The sequence below is a fragment of the Ovis aries genome, chromosome 15, assembly GCF_016772045.2.
Source record: "Ovis aries strain OAR_USU_Benz2616 breed Rambouillet chromosome 15, ARS-UI_Ramb_v3.0, whole genome shotgun sequence".
NCBI lineage: Eukaryota > Metazoa > Chordata > Mammalia > Artiodactyla > Bovidae > Ovis > Ovis aries.
This window is the reverse complement of record NC_056068.1, coordinates 34052199-34061275: the sequence shown is the minus strand read 5'-3', so window position 1 is coordinate 34061275 and position 9077 is coordinate 34052199.

Below are 9077 nucleotides of genomic sequence, written 5' to 3'. Positions count from 1 at the left end.
TTCTGTAAACAGTTGACTCCTGGCATTCTCGAACACCTTACTAAATAAAAGTTTGTGAGGAAAAAGAGGCAAGGTTTTGAAGATTACTTGAAGGAAGATATAAAGTAGCCTTATGTAGCCTTATTTATTTATTTATGGCTGTGCCATGGCACATGCAGGATCTTAGTTCCCTGACCAGGGATCAACCCTGTGTCCCTTGCAGCAGAAGCACAGAGTCCTAACCACTGGACTGCCAAGGAAGTCCCTCGTGCTCTTGCTTAGTCGCTCAGTTGTGTCTGACTCTTTGTGACCCCATGAACTGTAGCCCGCCAGGCTCCTCTGTCCATGGGATTCTCCAGGCAAGAATGCTGGAATGGGTTGGCATTCCTCTCTCCAGGAGATCTTCCCAACCCAGGGATCAAACCTGGTTCTCCTGCATTGTAGGCAGATTCTTTACCATCTCAGCTACCTAGTCTAAATTAATTGACAGCTTAGAAAATTACTAGATTGTTGGAAATGAAGTGATTTGCTAACAAAGTTAAGAAAATGATAGTAGCATTTGGACATTAATGTAGGAATAACCAAGGAATATTCAGCCTCTTCTCCAATGCATGGAAAAAGAAAAATTTGCTAACGACAGAAATCGGGGCTTTTCAACATTTAAGGAAGAATTGGAGGCAGATTATCCAACAAAGAAAAGTGAAGAAGAGTTAAAGAGTGGGCTCAGAAAAGAAAAAAACACCCCAAAGAGGAGAAAATGTTAGAAAGTACTCAGTGTTGACAGATGCCATCACGGAGTCAAGCTGATGAAGACTAAGTGCATTTGATTGATTATGAAATGTGTGGTGAAAATTGGACAAGCAGGTAGGCGTGGAGAAAGACTGGAAATACAGGATGCTAGAAGAAGCTTGGAAAGGAAAGAAAGAGTGTGGCAGTTTGGGGACACTGAGTGTCAAGAAAGGATGTCAGCATTTCTGGATAAGGGAGACTTGAAGCATTAGAGAAGTTAAAGTAACATTTATTAACCACCTGCTAAGTTCTAGACCCTGTGTTCAAAGATGTATTTAAGCATATTATCAAGTTGTAGACACTGAGGATAAGGAGCAAAGGGAGACTGAGACATTAAAACTACAAAAAGAGGGATAAGGACCTCTCTGGTGGTCCAGTGGCTAAGACTGTGCTCCCAAAGCAGGGGGCCTGGGTTCAAACATGTTGAACTAGATTCCCACATGTTGCAGCTAAGACTCAGCACAGCCAAATAGATAAATATTAAAATACCATAAACTGAGTGGCTTAAAAAAATTAAAAAAAAAAAAGATAGTTGGAGAAACAAATCTTTAAGAGGATGGGATCAGAAGTGGATGGGTTTGCACGGAAAAGTACTCTATGACAAAAAGTAAAACACGTTTAGGTGAGTACAAGATCTGATCAGCTTATAGACATGGGAAAGTAAAGTGAAGGGAATCCATTGCCAAATGGTTTCCATCTTCTGTGGCAAGTTCTGCTATCAACTGGCAGGAGGGATGGGAAAGCAGAGAAATAGGCCCAGAAAGAGCAGGAAAGTGTTTGAGTTTGGGAACTGAGAGAGTGAGTTGGTTAACAACAGCTAGAAGAACTTCTGAGATTTGAGGATCTATCAATGTGTTATCAGAGTGAGTTGAATGACAATGTAGCTCGTATTGTTGAACTTACATGAGCTGCAAGCTTGAAGATGATTGGACAGAGCTTGACAGCTTTTCTTAAACCTCCTCCAATCATTTGAGGCCCCTATAGCTTCAAACCTAAACTTAACTCATTTTGTCAGGATGGATTGCATTAAACTGATGGAACCCTCACTTACCCTTAGATATCTATTAATTTTTTATTTCAATATCTTGAAAGTCTTGTTTTTGGCTGCGCCTCGTCTTAATGGCAGTATGTGAGATCTTTCATTTTCATTGTGGCATGCAGAATCTAGTTCCCTGACCAGGGATTGAACCGGCATTAGGAGAGTGGAATCTTATCCACTGGACCACCAGGGAAGTCCCTCTATTGATTGATTGATTGATTTTAAGAATGGATTGAGGGTTTAGACTTTTCAACCAGGCTTTGATCTTCTGAGGACATAGTGGAAGAGTAGCCATTGCCTGGGGCCAGGATAAAACTGTTGAACAGCTATCTGCAGTCTTCTTCCATTCTATCTAAATTTAACAAGAACAACAACAAAAAACCAGCTCACTTGGTTATTCTCATGATGGAGAAGACTATTACATGAACAGGAAAGTAATTGTACATAATTGCTACTTGTAGAAAGTTCTGTTACTAAACTGACCAACAAAATTCTTGTGATGAATTTTCTCAATGAAAAGCTGCCTAGAGTTTACCAGGGGGAGCCCACTGATTGGAAGGCCACACAGTCAGTGAACCATAAACTGTTGAAGCTGGACATGTTTAGAGCAAATATAATCTAAACATTCAGAACATGTAGTTCCTGAGCTTCATGATGAGTTTCCTTACCCTTACTTTCATACAAAGTGTTTTTTTAAAAAATTTTGTCCATGTCATTTAGCTCGCAGGATCTTAGTTCCCCAACCAGAAATCTAAACTGCGCCCCCTGTAGTGGCATCGCGGTTTCTTAACCACTGGACCGCCAGGGGAGTCCCCAGAAAGTATTTTAAAAGTACATATTTATCATGTAGCAGATGCCATTCTAGATTAGGGAATGGCAGTTAAAAAAAAAAAAAAAAAGAAAAAGCCAAACATCCCTACCTTCATGGAGTTTATGTTATGGTGAAGAAAGACTAACAGTAAACGAAATAAAGTACTAATTCATGGAGCGTACTAACAGATGACAACTGGCAAGAAGAAACATTAATCGGGGAAGGCAGAGGCAGAGCTCCAGGGACAGGGGAGGAAGCCAGGGAGGAAGGCTCCACAGAGAAGGTGACGCTTGAAGAAAGACTTAATAAAAGATCCCGTGGACCAAGTCACACATATATACAGGGAGAGTCTAAAAGACTGTCCAAACAGGAGAAGGAACCTGAGGGTAGTAAGTGCTATGTGTGACACCATCAGACCAGAGTCCAAACTCTGAGCTGCCCAGGGCCTTGCAAATCAACCTAAATCTCCGAGCAAGTTACTCTGCAGTTTAAGGAATTACCACTAGAGGTCGACTCTTCCTTCTGGACGCTTGTTCCAGGGACTCCAGATGTGCAAAGCCCTATAGGGGTTAGGTGGAAAGAAATAGGGAAATGTCTGGGATCCCAGATTTTTGAAATCTCCCCATGGCTTTCAAAATTTCAATTCCCCCCACCCCACAAATTTCAAGAGGTGGATGTGCAAAATCTGGGCTGCTTTTGAGCCACTACTTCCTTGCACCTGGAACCCTCATAAGAAGTCAGGCTGGGAGGCAGTCTCTTCTCCTCTGGCACTCTGGTCTGAGCACTGTCACAGACAGTGACATTGATCATGGTGTCTACCATGATCCTCAAAAATACAACATGATGCCATGGGCCTTTTTTCTTATTATACCAGAAACCCATGAGCTTTCCTCAGAAATGAAAATAAGCTAATTGTGTCCTCACTGAAGCCAGCATCCCCAAATCTGCAGCGAGCGGAGGCTACTTTTCGTTGTGCACAGGCTTCTCGTTGCGGCAGATTCTCTTGTTGCAGAGCACAGGCTCTAGGGTGCTGCAGCTTAGTGGTGCTGCAGCATGTGGGATCTTCCTGGACCAGGAACTGAACCAGTGTCCCCGGCACTGCAAGGCAGATTCTTAACCACTAGACCACCAGGGAAGCCCTCCAAATCTATTCTTCTGCCTTGACCAGCCACCAGCCACCTAAATCAGAAACCTGTGATTCGTCTCAGGTTCTTTCATCTTGCCTCCTCTCTGTGTCCCATCAGTAATGCTGATCCTCAGTTATCCTTAGTGACCCACATCTGTGCCTTCCTCTCATGTCCTCTTGCCCCCATCCCCACTGCAGTGGTGCAGGCAGGCCTTATCATGTGCATTACTATGGCATTCTAACAGACTTAATTGCTTCCACTGTTTCCCCTCCATAACTCGTCTTCTACATGATTGTTGGAAAACATTCAAAATATTAAATCAGCATAAATTTGCTCAGCAGCTCCCCAGCATGTTCAGGGTGGAATACGAATGCCCTAGTATGCAAGCCCTACTCTCATTCAGCTCCGCTGTCCATTCCCAGTTTTGTCCATGGCCCACTCACCTGCAGGTTCCTTTTTATTTTGAAAACTTGTGGTTCACATCCTCCCAGAAGTTTGCTCTTCTATTCCCTTCATAAACTTCTCACACAGCCCTTTCGTCACTGAACTGTGTGTCATCATCTGCTAAGTAACTTTTCTCTCGGTTTCATTTGCTGAACAGCATAATTCCCGGTACATAATAGGAAGTCAGTAAGTGGTTACTGACTAGTAATGTCATATCTGAAAAAGCGTAGGAGAATGTGTGAAAGCTGGCTGATTCAGTCATAACCACTTCATGGGAGGGCTTCCCTGGTGGCTTAGAGGTAAAGAACCTGCCTGCTAATGCAGGAGACCTGAGTTTTATCCGTGGCTTAGTAAGATCCCTCCAAGAAGTAAATGGCAACCCACTCCAGTATTCTTGCCTGGGAAATCCCATGGATAGAGGAGCCTGGTGGGCTACAGTCCATGGGGTCCCAAAGAGTCAGACATGACTTAGAAACTAAACAACAACCATACAGGAACTAGTATAATAGAGGATAAAAAGATGGAAACATAGTCTCGGACACACCAGTTTCATGAAGGTGTTATTTTGGGAAGAGGACCAGGAATATTTCCTTTGACCAGTTACTGCATACCACAAGTTCCTGAAGATAGACAGAAGCAGAGAAGAAAGTAAGACAGTTAATTGAGGACTTGGCTCCAAACACCATCACAAAACTCAAGTTAATGTGGCTGAACCTCATGTCGTTCCTTCATCCCAAAGCCCACATCAGGATCTCACCTCTAGACAGTCCAACGTGAAGAAATTATGGAATATATCTGCTCACAAGGAGCACTAGAAGAGTGCTTCCCTGGTGGCTCAGTGGTAAAGAATTCACCTACCAATCCAAGAGTTTGGGCGGATCCCATGTGCCACGGAGCAACTGAGTCCAGCGCCACAACTATTGAATCTGTGCTCTAGAGCCCAGAAGCCGCAACTGCTGAAGCTGGTGCACCCTGGAGCCCATGCTCCACAGCAAGAGAAGCTACTGCAACGAGCGGCCTGCACACCACAGGTAGCCCACTCTTGCTGCAACTAGAGAAAAGCCAAGCAGCAACGAAGACCCAGCACAGCCAAAAATAAATAAGTAAATAAAATTATTTTTTAAAAAGAAGTACTAGAAGAAAGGTATGAGAGAATATGCACCCCACGTGCTTAGAATGGAGCTAGCCTAAGACACCCTCACTGGCCTTTCTCAGAAGGAGGTCACCCCCAGGCCTAAGCTGTCCAACAGTGTGGCCATGTCTAAGGGCCCAGGGACACCACCACACTCATAAGCCTGACAGTTCATTGCAGCTGCTCTTCTTGGCAGTGGGTGATTGAGGAGTACCAGAATTGAGAACACCTGCCCTCCACCTCAGTAGGCTTTTTGGAAAAGTGTTTTTATCTAGGACCATTTTAGGTTAAAAATGTTCTATGTAGAACCCTAATAAAGGCTGGAGGCCTCGCATGGCGCACTGTCTGCAGGCATTTACATTAAAGGGAAAACATATCTAAATCCAAATCCTTGAAAAATATATTTTCACTATAGGTTTTCTTAGAGCAGTCAGGTTTGGGAGCACACACCTTGAGTTCTCAGTACTTATAACAGTGCTGAGCACATAGTAAGTGCTCAGTAAATATCTGTTAATAATGAATGAATACCTGTTTTTTAAACATTTATTAACAATACTTCACTCTGATTTTTAATATCTCCATTTTATGCCTATGAACTCCTCGTCTCTTGAATATACTTTAGGGTATATGCTAGCACCTGTCACAGGGCTAGAATATGGTAAGAACTGATTGACTTGTTTATGGATATGCGACTCAGCTTTTAAAAATGTAGTCACTGAAAAAGTGAAAAAGGCCTCCAAGATCTGAATAGCCTCAAAGAAATTAAATGCAGAAAAAATTCGTTAATTATTTTGTTATATTATTTTTTCATTTATTCATTGGCTGAGCCACATGGCATGTGGAATCTTAGTTCCCTGACCAAGGATCAAACCCATGCCCCTTGCAGCGGGAGGGTGGAGTTTATACCACTGGACTGCCAGGGAAGTTCCAGAAAAGAATTTTAAAATCAAATATGCAGAGGCAATGTAAAAGGTCATCTAAAAAAATGTTATGTAAGGGAAAGCTCCAGGTGGTGCAGTGGTAAAGAATCCACCTGCCAATACAGGAGATGTAAGGGACTCGGGTTCAATTCCTAGGTGGGGAAGATTCCCTGGAGTAGGAAACAGCAACCCACTCCAGTGTTCTTGCCTGGAAAATTCTATAGACAGAAGAGTCTGGTGTGATATATAGTCCAGGAGGTCACAAAGAGTCGGACATGACTGAGCAAACACACACAAGGGAAAGCTCAAACAGGAAGCTTAATGAATCCATCTAGCCTACACACTTTGCACCCTCAACTTGTAATTCACGCTAATGACACCAGATGGCGATATTTTATCATGATAGATTGAAAGTGAAAGTGAAAAGTGTCCAGCTCCTTTGCGACTCAGCTCTTTGCGACTGTAGAGTCCATGGAATTCTACAGGCCAGAATACTGGAGTGGGTAGCCGTTCCCTTCTCCACGGGATCTTTCCAACCTAGGGATTGAACCCAAGTCTCCCGCATTGCAGGCGAATTCTTTAACAGCTGAGCCACAAGGGAAGCCCATGATAGATTGAGTCATGGCCATTTATTAATTTAATCAGCAAATGTCCAGGGGGAGGACTTTGCTAGGCACAAAGAATTCATAGTGAATAACACATAGACCTTGATACCAAAAAGTTTATAATCTATTGGAAGAGTAGTTAGCTATGCAGATAATGAAAAAGTACAATAATGATGATACAAAATAATAGCTAACATTTTGAGGGATATAAGACCTGAACAGACACTTCATGAACAAGGGATGCAAATACAAAAAGTATGAAAAAGTACTTACTAGTCATCACACAAGTGCACTTTAAAAGGTCAGTGAGGACTTCCCTGGTGGTCCAGTGGTTAAGAATCTGCCTGCCAATGCAGGAGACATGAGTTTGAACCCTGGTCCGGGAAGATCCCACATACCGCAGGGCAACTAAGCCACATGCCCCAACCACTGAAGCCCACACTCGCTAGAGCCCACGCTTCAGAGAAAAGCCCGAGAACCACAACTAGAGAGTAGCTCCCACTCACACAACTAGACAAAAGCCTGTTGCAGCAACAAAGACCCAGAGCAGTCAGAAATAAATAATGTTTAAAAGGTCGGTGAGATACTGTTATATCCCAGTAAGAATGACGAAAATGAAAAGGACTTAGAAAACCAAGATGAAGAGTCTGTGGAGCATCCGGAAGCCTTCACACTGCTGTGGGGAATGGGAACTCAGCAACCACTTAGAGAACTGCTTGGTCCCTCCACTAAAGCTACACTGACAAACATCCTGTGACCTAGCACTTCCACCTCTGGGTGTAAACCAACAGAAGTGAATGCTTACACGCACCAAAGAGTTGCACAGACATATTCATAGCAGGTTATTTATGATAGCAAAAAACAGAAAGAACTCAACATCCATTAACGCACAGGGGCTAAGTTGAATCAGTCATGTCCAACTCTTTGCGACCCTATGGACTGTAGCCCACCAGCCTCCTCTGTCCATGAGATTCTAAGGCAAGAATATTGGAGTGGGTTGCCATGCCCTCCTCCAGAGGCTCTTCCCAACGCAGGGATCGAACTTGCATCTCAGATGTTTCTGTATTGGCAGGCGAGTTTCTTACCACTAGTGCTGCCTGGGAAGCCCCATCCATCAGGGGTACAAAATATAAATATAGCATAGTATGTGTACAACATATGCAATAATTGGAATATTACACAGCAAGGAAGAACAAAATAACTGCTACCTATAGCAACATGGATGAATCTCACTAAATGTAATGTTGACTGAAAGAAGCTAAACTTCAGAGAGCATATACTATGTGATTACATTTAGGTGATGTTCAAGAACAAGAAAACTAATCCGTGAGGATAAAAGTCAGAATATTGGTTATTTGGGGGAGGGGAGTAGAGTAATATTGAGAGGAAGGGGATGAAAATGAGCCATCTGTTGTACTGGAAATATTCTGCGTCTTTATCAAGGCTGTATACTCAGATTTGTGTACTTCATCAAATATAAGTTATTCATCAATAAACAAAAAGAAATCAATAATTAACATCACTGAATGTTTATTAGATGCAAGGCATTTTGATATGTATTATCTCCGTCATCACAGTAATTCTTTTTCCCAGTCCTATTGAGATATAATCGACATATAACATTGTATAAATTTAAGGTATACAAGGTAAAGATTCAATATATGTATATATTACAAAAGGATTACCACAATAAATTAGTTAGCACATCCATCATCTTACAGAGTTATCTTGTTTGGGTGTATGTTGAGAACTTTTAGGATCTATTCTGTTAGCAACTTTCAAGTATACAATACAGTCTTATTAACTACAGTCACCATGCTGTGTATTAGACCCCCCAGAACTTAGTCCTCTTGTAACTGAAAGTTTTTTCTCTTTGACCATAGGCTTCCCAGGTGGCTCGGTGGTAACGGATCTGCCTGAGAACGCAGAAGATGCAAGAGACTCGTGTTTGATCTCGGGTTCAGGAAGATTCCCTGTAGGAGGAAATGACAACCCGCTCCAGTATTCTTGCCTGGAGAATTCCACGGGCAGAGGAACCTGGCAGGCTACAGTCCATGGGGTTGCAAAGAGTTGGACACAACTGAGCATGCATGCCAAATCCAAGCCACAATTGGTATCACATGGCATGTGGCTTTGTTGGACTTACTTCACTTAGCGTAATGTCCTCAAGTTTCATCCATGTTGTTGCAAATGGTAGGTTTTTTTATGGCTAAATAATGTTGTATTGTGTT